The following is a 15,281-nucleotide window of genomic DNA, read 5'->3' on the forward strand; positions in this document are numbered from 1 at the left end:
GGAACTGTGGGCCGTGAGTCTGTAGTGGGCACAAGGGCAGGTTTTGGCCCATCCTCCATGCCCCCTCCTGGCTCCTCCTGCCACAGCCTCTGGTCCCCTCCCTGCCAGCAGCCCTGCTCCCACCGCCGCCGCTCCCACATGATGATGGTGCCAGTCCTGCTCGCATCCATTGATGGCATGAAGCCACTGGGGCTGGCGCCAGCAGCAGATGCGAGTGGCATCTGCCCCGATTGGCCCTCAGGAGCAGGGGGAGGTGGAGAAGCCCTCAGGGGCAATCGGGGCCAGCAGCCACCGCTCACACCTGCTGATGGTGCCAAGTGATCAGGGCAGGTGCCGGGCGCCGGCAGCAGGTGCGAGCGTCGGGTAGGACCACGGCGCAGGGGAGCAAAGAATTTTCAGTAACCATCAGAGGCTCACCCTGATGACAGCGACTGGTGCCCCACCTTGATCTGGCACCCCCGCTCACCTGCTCCACCATCCCGCTGTGGCCGATCGATGCCCACCATGTTCTGCGCTCTGCCACCTGCTGCCGACACCCACCATGTTCCATGCATACCCCCTGGTGGTCAGTGCACGTCATAGTGATTGGTTGTTCAGCTGTTCTGCCATTCGGTCTATTTGCATATTAGGATTTTATATATAGAGATTATAGTAACCTTATATTATTCCTAATATGTCTTCTATTATCCCCAATATAATGCTGAGCACATTGTTTGTCATCTATAATGATCACCAGGTGATTATATAATGTTTATATATTAGAAAAAAGTTTAAACTATTCTTGACCTCGAGTGCAAACATATTTATAAGGCAAGGAGGCCGTGCCTTCCCCTTCTAGTCATGGGCCATATCCACTTTGGCAAGTTCAAGGCCTTTGATAAGCTTTTGTGGTCAGGAATCCAAAGCAAATACAACTGAGAGTGAGGTGGCGCAGTGGCTTGTTAAGATGTGTATTTGCACCTTATCCCCTTCCACCTGTGCCTATGCACAAAGTATATCACAAAGTACACTAGAAGATCTAAAATCTATTCTTTACAATTAAGCAATGTTTAATTACTTTTAAAGAAAGATAAAGATATTTTCTCCCTCAAATCAAGTTTTAAATATCAAAACTTGCTTATAAAAATTTAAAACTTTCAGCTATCTAAATATTTCAAATAAAATCCATTAAAAACTTCTCAAATGTTCTTTATATTCCAGATATGTCAACCTAGAATCCTTCAGAGATATTTCAGTCTCTCTCTCTTCACTGGATGACTTTTTCTTGCTGCTGGCATTGTCTTTGCTTCCTTATGTTGTGGTTGATTACTGTCTTGAACCTCAGATCCTCCATTTAAAGTCTTTGAACCTGCTTGTTCCTTTCCTAGCTTTTTGTTTGGCCCTTTCTTCCCTTGATCTTTGGTTTTATTTGCTCCCTCATGCTGTCTTTGTTCGACAAGAGATTTATTCAGCACTTGTGTGATTATAGAATCTCCTACACCAACCAGAAAAATGTTTTTAAACTGGTTAAACAACATTGCAGACTTTTCCATGATAATCTCACTTTGGATCTCTGTATTTTTTTCAGTGTGGTAATTATCTGTGTGTTTCTGAAACTTGTTGCATTGTGACTTGAAGTGAAGCAAGTTCATCCAAGGCCTCAGTACATCTGTTCTTATCAAGATGATCAATTTTGAGTGAATTTTTTATTTCAGCATGTCCCATTGATATTTCACACTTGTCCATTTTCTTAACTTTTGGCTTCTTTCCTTCATCTTTATTCCACTGCCCAGTTTCCATTTGTTCCTCTTGTGTTTTCTATCTGTTGTTTCTTTCTCATGTTGGCCTTTGGGCATATTCCTTCTCTGAGCAGTCTGAAAGTTTCTTCCAGCTTTTCTCTTCACCTTGATCATCTCCTTCTTCAGAATCAGAGGTTGATGTAACCTTTGTTTTAAATAAATTTTTCCTTTTTGATTCAATTTCTTTCTTCCCCTCCTTTTTGTCTGACTCTTGGCTTGTTTTTTTTTTTTTTTCCTTCTGGCCCTCTTCATCCTTTTTAAAGCTGTTTTATAGGTTGTTTTCCTCTTGCCCCTTTTCTTACTTTTGTATTTTTGTTGTTGTTGTTAATCCTCAGCTAAGTATATTTTTTCCATTGATGTTTAGAGAGAGTGGAAGGGAAGGGGTAAGACAGAGAGAGAAACATCGATGTGAGAGAGAAACATTGATTGGTTGCCTCCTGCACATGCCCTGACTGGGGCTGGGGATCAAGCCTGCAACCGGGGTATGTGCCCTTGACCAGAGTCAAACCCGAGACCCTTTAGTCCACAGGCTGATGCTCTAACCACTGAGTCAAACCTGTCAGGATATTTTTGTTTTTTTTAGTTATATGTCACTCTATGAAGGGCAGGTCTGTTTTATCATTTTGGGAATGCCTCTTGGTTTTGGAATCTTGATTTCTGTAGCTGCAGGTAGTCCTCTTTTAGGACTCACTTTTAGATTAACAGGTGCTATTGCTGCTGTCATTTCTCCTATTGCCTCAGTTTCTACTTGCTTTGCTGCCTTTCTGTAAAATCTATCTTAAATTACTATGTATTTCTTGAGTGCCAGATCCACAAAACCAAATACCTGCTGCACATCACCAGATTTCCCATTTAGCATTAGAGCTAGCTGTTATTGAGCACTTGAAATGAGTACTTGTCAGGCGCTGTCCTAAAGTGCTTTAGAAATATCTCATTTAATCCTTAACACTCACTATAACCCTATGAGGTACTTTATTATCTTAACTTTAGAAAGAGGAAACTGAGACATAAGATAATTTAAGTAGTTTTCCCAGGTTGTAAAGGTGTTAAGTGCTAGAGCTGGAATTTGGGGCCTTGGATAGTCTGACTTCAGAGCCGGTCACTAATGGCAGTGTGCTGTTGCCTCACTTGCCTAACCTCTCAGGCTACTCAGAGCCTGTGCCATGCCTAAGCAGCAGTGTCCAGGACTCCTGAGGATACACTACTTTAGCTGAATCCAAAAAAACCTTTACAGATCCCCTATTACCTGCTGGGTGCTCAGTGTCAGTTCTTTGCAACCATTATCAGGGGCAGTTTGGCGATCTTATTCAAATATCAAACTCTGAGTCTAAAATGCTTCCCAAATCTCATGCAATTTTAGAGTTAGAGCCTACATCAGGAGGAAGATCTGGGTCAGATATGAATTACTGTTGCCTCCTAAAAGCCTCATGGTTATTGATAAATTCTGTTTATAGAATACTGTGGCTGTGATGTTGCCATGGTCACTTTCACTATGTTGCTACTGGGCCCTGAGGCAAAGTGGAAAAGCTGGAACTGAAAGCATCCATTTTAGCATTTATAGAGTTTGACCTTCCAGGCTGTTTTCTCCATCTGGAATCCCTGAACTCATAGCTATCCAATACCCCTCTTCTGATTCTTCCCTTATAGCTACCACTTAAAATATGGACAATAAGAATTATAGTTATAATATCTTAATTATCTATGAGGAGCCAAGTAGTACACTGTCCATTTAATCTTTTCCACAATTCTGTAAGAAAGTATTATCACTGCCATTTTATACATGAGAAACTGAGGCTTAGAGAGGCAAACTAATTTGCCAAGCTCTAATTTGCTTCTTCAGATCACCTTGAGCAGGGCTGAAGAAAGGGGAGGAGAGAACCAGGGTCTTCATGGCTCAGGAAGAGGCCAGCTCAAATTCTTTCTCCATTCCCCAAGGAACCAGATTTTGCCTTTCCTGCCTCTGATGTTGCCTCACACTTGGTCACAATGGACTTTAATAATAATACTGATGTTATGCCATTACATATGTATAACTCTTTTTTTTCACTTCCTCAGCTCTCATTTATTTTTTTTCCTTTATTGATTAAGGTATTACAAATGTGTCCTTATCCCTCCATTGTCCCCCCATTTCCCCACTCATGCCCTCACCCCCGGTGTTTGTATCCATTGGTTATGCTTATATGCATGCATACAAGTCCTTTGGTTGATCTCTCCCCCTTTACACGTTACCAAGTACTTCTGCATAAAAGAGCTCTCTCCATAAATGTGGAAGTGTAGATCCTCTCCCCTTTATCCTTCGATTTCTTTCTGGGCAGAGCTGGATTTTCTATGAAGCTCAGAAGTTTAAATCTTCAGGGACTCTCATTTACTTAGGCATAGGCTTTTGTAAGATTTAAAAAACATTTTAGCCCTAGCTGGTTTGGCTCAGCATCGGCCTGCAGACTGAAGGATCCTGGGTTTGATTCTGGTCAAGGGCACACACATGGGTTGTTGGCTCGACCCCCAGTATGGAGTGTGCAGGAGGTAGCTGATCAATGATACTCTCTTATCATTGATGTTTCTATCTCTCTCTCCCTCTCCTTCTTCTCTGAAATCAATAAAAATATATTTTATGCCCTAACCGGTTTGGCTCAATGGATAGAGTGTCAGCCTGCGGACTGAAGGGTCCCAGGTTCGATTCCGGTCAAGGGCATATACCTTAGTTGCGGGCACATACCCACTAGGGAGTGTGCAGGAGGCAGCTGATCGATGTTTCTCTTTCATCAATGTTTCTAATTCTCTATCCCTCTCCCTTCCTCTCTGTAAAAAATCAATAAAATATATATTTAAGAAAAAAGAAATCTTCTTCTATTAGGAAATACAGGAGGAAACAATCAGAATATGCAACCAAAAAAACAGTAGGATAAAAAAACAGTACAAGGTATGTCAGGAAGGCAATAAAAAACATGGATAGTATAGTGGTATTTGTCAGTTTATTTAATATATTCTTCGCGGTGATTTCTTAACTTATTCTAATTAAATATTCACTTATATCTATTATTTTGCATTCTTTCTATTAAAGACGGCCCTTATAATTGCAAGCTTCAGATCTCACAGATCCTATAATTGCCTCAGCCACTACAGCATTTAAAAATGCACTAACTAATCATACCCTTCCGTGAATGGTTGATGGCAGGAGAAAGGTGGGCTTGCAGTGGAGTAGTTTTGGAACCGAACTGGGACATAGGCTCTCTGGCTGTGGTGTGAGAGATCAGGTCCCACATGTTGCCTGGCTCCATGCCAGACTCACATGATCCGCTTTTTTCTCAGTAAGGTCACTCTAATAATCAGGCAGCTGTCACATCACTGCAGGGCAGTTAAGCCTACCCCAACCTGCTACCACATCTCTCCTCCACCTCAATGGAAACTAAAATGTCAGAGGTAGAGACACATTTCTTTGAGTTTGGAAAGCTTTCCAGTTTTCAATAAATTATTATTATTTTGTTTGTTTGTTTTTTTCCCCCCAAGAAATTATTAAAAGCAAACATTCTTACAAGCAATCTTATCGTAAATACATATTAAGTATACCTTAGTTCTGAGGCTTAGGAGAGGTTGATGAAGATGAGAATGATGACCTAACAATTCTGAACATCCACTATGTATTAGGCCATATGTTGTACCTGATATTTTGCATGGTCTCAGTTTATCCTCCAACAGGGGAGGACACTGATGCTTAGAGGGGTCACAACACAGCTCTTGGCTGAACAACATTTCACAGAGATTAGGACATAAAAAGAGTTAAATGACAAATTAGGAGACAAGGGCTTTAAAAATTTCAGGCATTTCACAATCATGCCTTGGGCCATCCCTGCACTTTACTGTTTTCCCTAACTCTAGTAAAATGCTGATTATTACTTCTCCTAATCACACAAAACAAAGTAGAATATACTCTACATTATGTAGGATATAAAAATATAACCCGTGGGCAATGAAAGTATGTTCACCCAGCATAAGGAACATAATTGGGATTAAAAGCCAAATGACACCAGGATTTCAACAAAAATCAATTACCAAGGGTGAAAGGATTTTTCCGATAACTGGAACCAGACAGTTAAACATTAACTTTCAATGGTTTGAAGTGTTTAGGTTTTGCAATGGTGTGGTTTGGAAGCTCTCCAGCACACAAAAAAGCTATTTTCTTTTTAGAGGAGACCTCTCTGCAATATTTTCTTTGCTGAAATAATGTGATCTTTAATAAGGTATTACATGACCCAAACTTATAAATGGACCCATTATTTTAGTTGACCTCATTCTTACTAGGTTTTTATAAGTCGGCAATGAACTATCGACAGCTTCCTGATAATTAATCCTACTTACCCAAAGAACTATTAGCCTGTTAGACTTATCTGTGCTAAGAGGAAGCTTTTATTGTACCACACTTTTCCTCCTTGAATAAAACCACACTAAAGTTCTGCAGTTCTGTGAGGTTTGAGAATGAAGAAACAGATTGAAAATTATGATGCTCCCCCCACTCCCCCTGCCCCGTGTTCAGCTCCATGCTTGCTGAACATCTTTGGTTCATCCAGCAGCACAAGAATGGCTTTTACAGTAGTCAGCAGCACAGCTAGTCAGGTCAGGAGTGGCTCTCTGGGTGGCTCTATCAAAATGTATGGACATTTAGCATATGCAGTTAGTTACTTGGGTGGTCTGTTTTGAGAAGCAATGGGTGAGGCATCTCACATAGCAACCAAAGTAGCTGATATTGGAAGTTAATTTTCTACAATTAGAGACTCATTTCTTTGACTCTGAAAATCTTTAAGAGTTTACTATTAAAATACAATTGCAGCCTTTGATTGCCACCTACACCAAAGCAAGACAAGTATCTGATGGTAGGAGGGGAAAGGCATGCTTTTACAACTGATGCAATGGATTCTAGGAGGAAGAAAGATGATGAATACTAAATTTGTTTTCTTTAAATGGCAGAGGGAGTAGGGAATTACTGCTGGTCTCATCTAGCAATTTGTAAATGGGTTGTTTGAACATATGGATCTTAACATTTTCAGAGATTGTGGGTGTGTGCCATGTGTGTAAAATGAAAAGGTGTATTATTAGAGTCTGCCTCTCATCAGCATAACATAAAGTTCCTCAGGTAAGGGTGTGATTTATAATTAAAGAGTTTCTGCATCTGCTAATTGCCCAGCACATCTATCCTTTTATTTTCCAAGACAAGTTTTAAATTTCAGTGATGATTTATTATAAATCTACTTCTCATCAGGTTAGAGACTTATCCCAAATAACAGTTTAAATTTAAGCTGCTCAAGCAGATATGGATAGAGAGATCAAGATAACCTTCCCTAAGGGAGGTCATTATATCCTATATTAGACAAAATAAAACATAAACATGACATTTGACCTGAGGTACTATAATTTTCATTACTCATTGTAGTGATGATGCAAGTTTTTGAGCAGTTAGTTGATGGTGGTGACTTTATACTTTAAATGGCACAAAGATCAGATTACATTGTGAAAAAGTTCAGCAAAGCTAGACTTGTTACTTCAGAAGACCAAGGGACATTCCCTTTCAGAAGGAATGGAGATTTAATAGACACTCAGTTCAATATTTCCTCCCCTGAACGCAACTTTTTTGTAGATATTCTACGCTTGTTTATAAACTCCCCTAGAGAATATCAATGATCCAGAAAAGAAATGCCTAGCCAAAAGCTGAGAGAAATACCTACTGGTGACCATCAGGTTATGTTCCAATTTTTTATGTACCCTTAAAAAACTGGCTGGTTATCTGTAATTTTCCTCTATTACTAATGGTACAATCTTCTTACATTTATACTCTGCATAGGTTATTATAAATAATTCTTAAAGAATAAGCGGGGTATAAATATAGGGATATAATACTTGAAATAAAATATACCACAGAACTCTGTCTCACCTCCCTTTATGTCCCTTCCAAGATGACCTCTTTCATCTTCAAGTATTTAAAGATACTTTTATGTGGATGAAATCCTTCTTCTTTCGGCCTCCACTCACCACTTCAGTGGTTTCTATGACCACTATGCTTAGTGATAAATCCACTTCACACTGCAATCTAGTATTTGCGCATCTACGTTTTTATGCATAAAAAAACTGAAAGCAAATGTCATGAAACTATACAATTGCCTCTGATATTTTCCATTGTACATAATTCTATTTCACTAATATTGGTCACATAACCAAAATGATTGTGTGACCCTAATGGGTTCTGGCCCACAGTTTGAAAAACAGTAGTCTAAGCCAGCATCATTATATGCCCAGATATCTGCAAAAGCTTATTAACTGGTTTCCCTTTTTCTATTTTTCCCCTTTTGATTCCCTATTTTAGATAGCAGCAAGAAGGACTCAAAGATAAATCAGATAATGTCATTCCTCTGCTTAAAGCTTTCTGCGGCTTCTTCCAATTACAATGAAATCCTCACAAGTCCTACATGATCTAACACTTGACTTCTCTGCAGCCTAATCTTATGCCCTCTCTCCCTTCCTCAATATCCTCTGGCCCCTTGGAACTTGTTTCAGTTCCTCCAGGACACCAGATTCTTGCCTGTTTGGGTACAAGCTGTTCCCTTTTCCAGGAACACTCTTTCCCCAACGTCTTTAGCTCTTGGCTAAATTATTTTCTCTACAGAGAGGCTTTTCTTGACTACCCTAGTAGAAGTAAGATCATCCCTATTTATTTTCTATCTCAGTCTATTGTTTGAACATTTACAACATTTGGAAAAATGAGGGAGAAAACATGGCAGCTAGAAAACTTTGATCAAGTAACAGGCAGAATGGGGTAGTGGGAGGAAGACCTAGAGCAGAAAATTTCAGTTTTGAGGGCTGGGTCATACACGTCTTAAGATCAAGAACTTGGACTTTAGAAGTGACTTCATTTGAGGTATCTTGCTTGTAATTACTGCCTTTTAATTTTTGTATTTTTTGTTTGGTATTGAGTCACATTAATTTTGAAAATGCTATTTCACTACAAAGAATGAAGGAATAGAAAGGTATAGTTACACATAGGCTAACAATCTAAAGACAGACTATCCGGTCTCAGAATTTAGTGTTGGCAGAGGTAATCAAAGTGATAGACCTTATAGAAAGGCAGTACTCGGGTGAAAGAGTCAGAGGCTGCTAGGCCAGCTCTTGCCAGCTGAGGGTTCTCTGTAAGATCTCTTCTTGACTCAGAACTTATTTAGAGGGTTTTTTGTGGTGTCTTAATTAGAAAAATATTTCAATCCTTATACTATCCCTTGTCTAACTTCAGAGATCTTTCCTGTCATGGAAATCATGGGTAAAGTGCCAGCTTTGTACACAGACAGTCCTGCTGAAGGGCATTGTACGCTTCTTTGTCCTGGAGACTAAAAGTCCCCATTTCTATTCCAGCAGTTCCAGATTTACAGATGTTTGTACATGGTGTCAGCCCTCACTAGTAGTCAGCTGGAGGAAGGAGATGCAGAACATACCTGTGTTTGAGTTCAGGTGGGACTTGGAATCAGCTAAATTTGCCTGAGTCTCAAGGTAGATGACCCGAGGGAGGAGTCCCTGAAGCCTAAGATTGGGAACATCATTTGAACTGTCAGGGGATCTAACGCTTAGGAGGAGCACAACCTGGTTTCTGGCCCCTCCCTCTTGCCATTGCTGTCTTCTCCTCCTAAGCATTAGGGTCCACACCAGCTCCTGCAGAAGAGTTAGCTTACAAAGAGTCAGGCTTGCTCTATGGTATATTTACTTGTATTTTCTCATTTAATATTGCCCAGTATGCTCTCCCAGCCTGGCTCTTTATCACAATATTATATTTATTTCTTCTCAGCTCAGCCTAGGGGACCAGTACTGTGGGTATGTTGGTCCCCATCTTTCCTATCCCCTATAATTTCTCAGTAAAGATTTGTGTTAACTATTTACCATTTTCTCCCCACTAAGGCTTAACCTTGAAGAGTGGCTACTATGGCCACATCTAATGAAGTATGGATGCTTTTAAAGGGACTAATTGTTCTAAATTCTCACAGGAAGACTCCATGTCAAAACTAATCCTATATAATAAGAGATGAATATGCTAATTATCCATTACTCCATAATGTCACAACCAATTTACAAGTGGTGGAGAGCTACAAGAGGGCGGGGCAGTGAGCTACGAGCAGCGGAGAGCTACCAGCAGTGGTGGGCGGGTGGCCAGCTGAGGCCAACGACAGCAAGCTACTCACACGTGGATTCATGTGCAGGGCTACTAGTATATATTATATCAATCCATCCCTAGGATTCCTACATCCAACCTTCAAACTCATGATTTAGTTACTTTTTAGAATAATACACTCAGCTGTTTCCATGTCAGTCACTGACTTTTCTCAAGCAATGAATAATAAGGAAGATATGGCATTAACTAAGGTGGCCCTGCCATAAGGTTAAAAGAACATGAATAGCTGATCTCTAGCATGTATGAACCTTTGGAACAAATCCAGTTTCTTCCTAGGGCCAAGTTGCCTTGAATTACAATTTATTAAAAACAAAATGAACCTCGAATAGCTGCAGCGATCCTGAGAAAGAAAAACAAAGTAGGAAGGATCTCAACACCAGATATCAAGCTGTATTACAAAACCACTGTTCTCAAAACTTCCTGGTACTGCCACAAGAACAGACATATAGACCAATGGAATAGAATAGAGAACCCAGAAATTGACCCAAACCACTATGCTCAACTAATATTTGACAAAGGGGGCAAGAGCATACAATGGAATCAAGACAGTCTCTTCAATAAATGGTGTTGGGAAAATTGGACAGATACATGCAAAAAAAATGAAACTAGACCACCAACTTATACCATACACAAAATAAACTCAAAATGGATAAAAGACTTTAACATAAGATGGGAAACCATAAAAATCTTAGAGGAATCCACAGACAGCAAAATCTCAGACATATGCTGAAGCAGTATCTTCACTGAGATAGCTCCTGGGGCAATGGAAACTAAAGAGAAAATAAACAAATGGGACTACATCAAAATAAAAAGCTGCTGCACAGCAAAAGAAACCATCAACAAAACAACAAGAAAGCCCACTGCATGGGAGAACATATTTGCCAATGTTATCACCGATAAGGGTTTAATCTCCAACATTTACAGGGAACTCATATAACTTAACAAAAGGAAGATAAACAACCCAATAAAAAAATGGGCAATCGACCTAAATAGATACTTTTTGAAAGAGGACATAATGAAGGCCAAGAGACATATGCAAACATGCTCAAAGTCACTAATCATCCGAGAGATGCAAATCAAAACAACAATGAGGTACCATCTCACACCTGTCAGAATGGCTATCATCAACAAATCAACAAATGACAAATGCTGTCGAGGAAGCGGAGAAAAAGGAACCCTCGTGCACTGCTGGTGGGAATGCAGACAGGTGCAGCCACTGTGGAGAACAGTATGGAGTTTCCTCAAAAAACTAAAAATGGAACTCCCATTTGACCCAGTGATCCCACTTCTAGGAATATATCCTAAGAAACTAGAAACACCAATCAGAAAGGATATATGCACCCCTATGTTCATAGAAACACAATTTACCATAGCTAAGATTTGGAAACGGCCTAAGTGCCCATTAGCAGATGAGTGGATTAAAAAACTGTGGTACATTTACACAATGGAATACTATGCTGCTATAAAAAGGAAGGAACTCCTACCATTTGCAACAGCATGGATGGACCTGGAGAGCATTATCCTAAGCAGAATAAGTCAGTCAGAGAAAGATAAATATCACATGATCTCAGTCATTTGTGGAATATAATGAACAACATAAACTGATGAACAAAAACAGATCCAGAGACAGAAAAGCATCGATCAGACTGTCAAACCTCAGAGGGAAAGTAGGGGAGGGTGCAGGTAAGGGGAGAGATCAACCAAAGGACTTGTATGCATGCATATAAGCATAACCAATGCATATAAGCAGACACCAGGGGGGTGAGGGCATGAGCGGGGGGCCGGGGGGATAAGGAGGGATAAGGACACATATGTAATACCTTAATCAATAAAGAAAAAAAAGAATACAAGAAGCATTTCAATATAATCTTAATTAAAATTGGTGGTAAAAATAAAGAGAAATGGGCATGGGAAACTTTTTTAAAAAATATATATTTCTTTATTGATTTCAGAGAGGAAGGAAGAGGGAGAGAGAGATAGAAACATCAATGATGAAAGAGAATCACTGATTGGCTGTCTCCTGCACGCCCCCCACTGGGGATCGAGCCTGCAACCCAGGCATGTGCCCTTGGCCGGAATCGAACCCAGGACCCTTCAGTCCGCAGGCCGACGCTCCATCCACTGAGCCAAACAGGCCAGGGCGAAACTTTTACAATTAGTGTAATTGTCAAAATTATGTATCCTAATCTGTTTTCCATAGTCAAAGTGAAACAATAAATTTATTACCTTAAATAAAAAAGAACAGGTCATTAAAAACAATGAACTGGCTCTTTTTGGCCTAGGGTTTGAGCTATTACCTAAATCTTGATTTAAAATGGTTTGTGAGGCTTTTTCCTTCCTTCCTTCTTTCCTTCCTTCCTTCCTTCCTTCCTTCCTTCCTTCCTTCCTTCTTGTAATATCTTATCTGCACTAATAAAAGAGAAACACGGTAATTAGCATATGACCGCTACCCTTTTCATTGGCTAATCAGTGAGTATATGCAAATTAACTGTCAGCCAAGATGGTGGCTGGCAGCCAGGCAGCTGGAAGCGAACATGAGGCTTGCTTGCTTCAGTGAAGGAGGACTCCAACGTTCCCCGCCTGCCTTGCCGGCCTCTGAGCCGGCAGTTTGAAACATTCTAACAAATATAGAAGCTAAACAAACGGCCGGGATCTCAGACCTGGAATTATACATTGTTTCGATTATAGAACACAAACAAACCAGCAGGGGAAGCCTCAGAGCTAGAGCCAGAGCTAAAGCTGGCCCAGAATAAAATAAAAAAAGAGAAAAAAAAAAGGAGGGGTTGGGAGCTTCAGTCAACAACCACCAGCCTGAAAGCAGCCCTCAGCCCCTCACCCAGACTGGCCAGGCACCCCAGTGGGGACCCCCACCCTGAAGGGTGTGTGACCAGCTGCAAACAGCCATCATCCCCTCATCCAGGCTGGCCAGGCACCCCAGTGGGGACCCCCACCCTGATCCAGGATACCCTTCAGGGCAAACCAGCCGGCCCCCAGGCCTCTATCCTATATAGTAAAAGGGTAATATGCCTCCCAGCACTGGGATCAGCGGAGCCGCGAGGCCTCCTGGCACCGGATCAGCGTGACAGGGGGCAGCGGCCAAACCCCCTGATCACCCTGCGGCTCTCTGTGTGACAGGGGGCGGGGCCACAACCTCCCTATCCGCCCTGCTCTGTTCAAGACAGGGGAAGGTGCCCCAACCCCCTGATCAGCCCTGCTCTGTGCCTGATAGGGGGGAGCTCCCCAATCCCCTGATCGCCCTGTGGCTCTGTGTGTTAGAGGGTGCGGCGCCCCAACCCCCCCCCCCCCCCCCCCCCCCGCCACAGACCCTGCCTCTGTGTGTGACAGCGTAGAGCCATAACCTCCCCATCGGCCCTGCCCTGAGTGTGACAGTGGCTGCGCCCCAACCCCCTGATCGGCCCTGCTCTGTGGGTGATAGAGGGCGGCGCCCCAACGCCCCCCCCACCACGGGCCCTGCTCTGTGACAGGGTAGAGCCATTACCTCCCCATCGGCCCTGTCCTGAGTGTGACAGTGGCTGCGCCCCAACCCCCTGATTGGCCCTGCTCTGTGGGTGATAGAGGACAGCGCCCCAACACCCCCCCACGGGCCCTGCTCTGTGTGTGACGGGGTAGAGCCATTACCTGCCCATCGGCCCTGCCCTGAGTGTGACAGTGGCGGCGCCCGAACCCCCTGATCGGCCCTGCTCGGCCCTGCTCTGTGGGTGATAGAGGGCGGCGCCCCAACCCCCTGATCTGCCCTGCTCTGTGTGTGACAGGGGGCGGTGCCCTAACTCCCCTATCGGCCCTACTCTGTGTGACAGGGGGGAGTCCCCAACCCCCTGATCACCCTGCGGCTCTGTGTGTGACAGGGGGCGGGGCCACAACCTCCCTATCTGCCCTGCTCTGTTCATGACAGGGGAAGGCACCCCAACCCCCTGATCAGCCCTGCTCTGTGCCTGATAGGGGGGAGCTCCCCAATCCCCTGATCGCCCTGCGGCTCTGTGTTTGACAGGGTGTGGTGCACCAACCCCCTGATCGGCCCTGCTCTGTGTGTGACAGGGTGCGGCGGCCCAACACCCCCCCAGAGGGGCCCTGCTCTGTGTGTGACAGGGTAGAGCCATAACCTCTCCATCGGCCCTGCCCTGAGTGTGACAGTGGCGGCGCCCCAACCCCCTGATCGGCCCTGCTCTGTGGGTGATAGAGGGTGGCGCCCCAACCCCCCTCCATGGGCCTTGCTCTGTGTGTGACAGGGTAGAGCCATAACCTCCCCATTGGCCCTGCCCTGAGTGTGACAGGGTGCAGCGCCCCAACCCCCTGATCCGCCCTGCTCTGTGTGTGACAGGGGGCGGTGCCCCAACTCCCCTATTGGCCCTACTCTGTGAGTGACAGGGGGGAGCTCCTCAACCCCCTGATCGGCCCTGCTCTGTGCGTGACGGGGGGAGCTCCCCAACCCCCTGATCGACCCTGCTCTGTGTGTGACAGGGTATGGAGCCCCAACCCCCCTGATGGGCCCTGCTCTGTGAGTGACAGGGGGCAGCACCCCAACCCCCTGATTGGCCCTGCTCTGTGCGTGACAGGGGGCGGCGCCGCAACCTCCCCATCGACCCTGCCTTGAGTGTGACAGGGGGCGGTGCCCCAACCCCCCAATCGGCCCTACCCTGAGCATGACTAGGGGTGGCATCGCAACCTCCCGATCCGCCCTGCTGTGTGCATGACAAGGGGTGGCGCCCCAACTCCCCAATCGGCCCTGCTCTGAGCCTGACCAGGGGCTGCACTTAGGGATTGGGCCTGCCCTCTGCCACCCGGGAGCAGGCCTAAGCCAGCAGGTCGTTATCTCCCGAGGGGTCCCAGACTGCGAGAGGGCACAGGCCGGGCTGGGGGACCCCCCTCCCCAACCCCCCCACCAGTGCACAAACTTTTGTGCACCGGGCCTCTAATTCTAGAATAATGTAACAAATAAGGAATATAGGAAACCACTGGGAATTCACCAGCATTTATGGAATTGTAAGGACAATCCATGGACAATGAGAACAATAACAATAAAACAGATTTCAACTGGTAAGAAACAGCATGTCATTGCCTGCAAGGGATGGCCAAGTCAGAAATTTGATTGTTTCATATGTTTGGATGATGTAACATAACACAGATGCTGGACCAACTTATGCTATAATGATATCATATTTGATATTTTCTACTTAATTGTAATCAAAGTTCAATTTCTTAGTGCAATTAAATATAATAAAATATATTTTAGGCATTTATTAGCCAAACTGATTAGAGAAAACAAAGTGGCATCATCACCAAAT

General features: G+C 43.7%; 1 pseudogene; it reads right to left on the bottom strand.

Moving 5' to 3' along the window:
• Positions 1-873: 873 nt before the first annotated feature.
• LOC139012858 (PC4 and SFRS1-interacting protein pseudogene) lies at positions 874-5,041 on the bottom strand (annotated as a pseudogene).
• Positions 5,042-15,281: the final 10,240 nt, after the last annotated feature.

The sequence above is a fragment of the Myotis yumanensis genome, unplaced genomic scaffold (assembly GCF_028538775.1).
Source record: "Myotis yumanensis isolate MYYU_CA2020_CCGP unplaced genomic scaffold, mMyoYum1.0.hap1 SCAF_6, whole genome shotgun sequence".
Lineage (NCBI taxonomy): Eukaryota > Metazoa > Chordata > Mammalia > Chiroptera > Vespertilionidae > Myotis > Myotis yumanensis.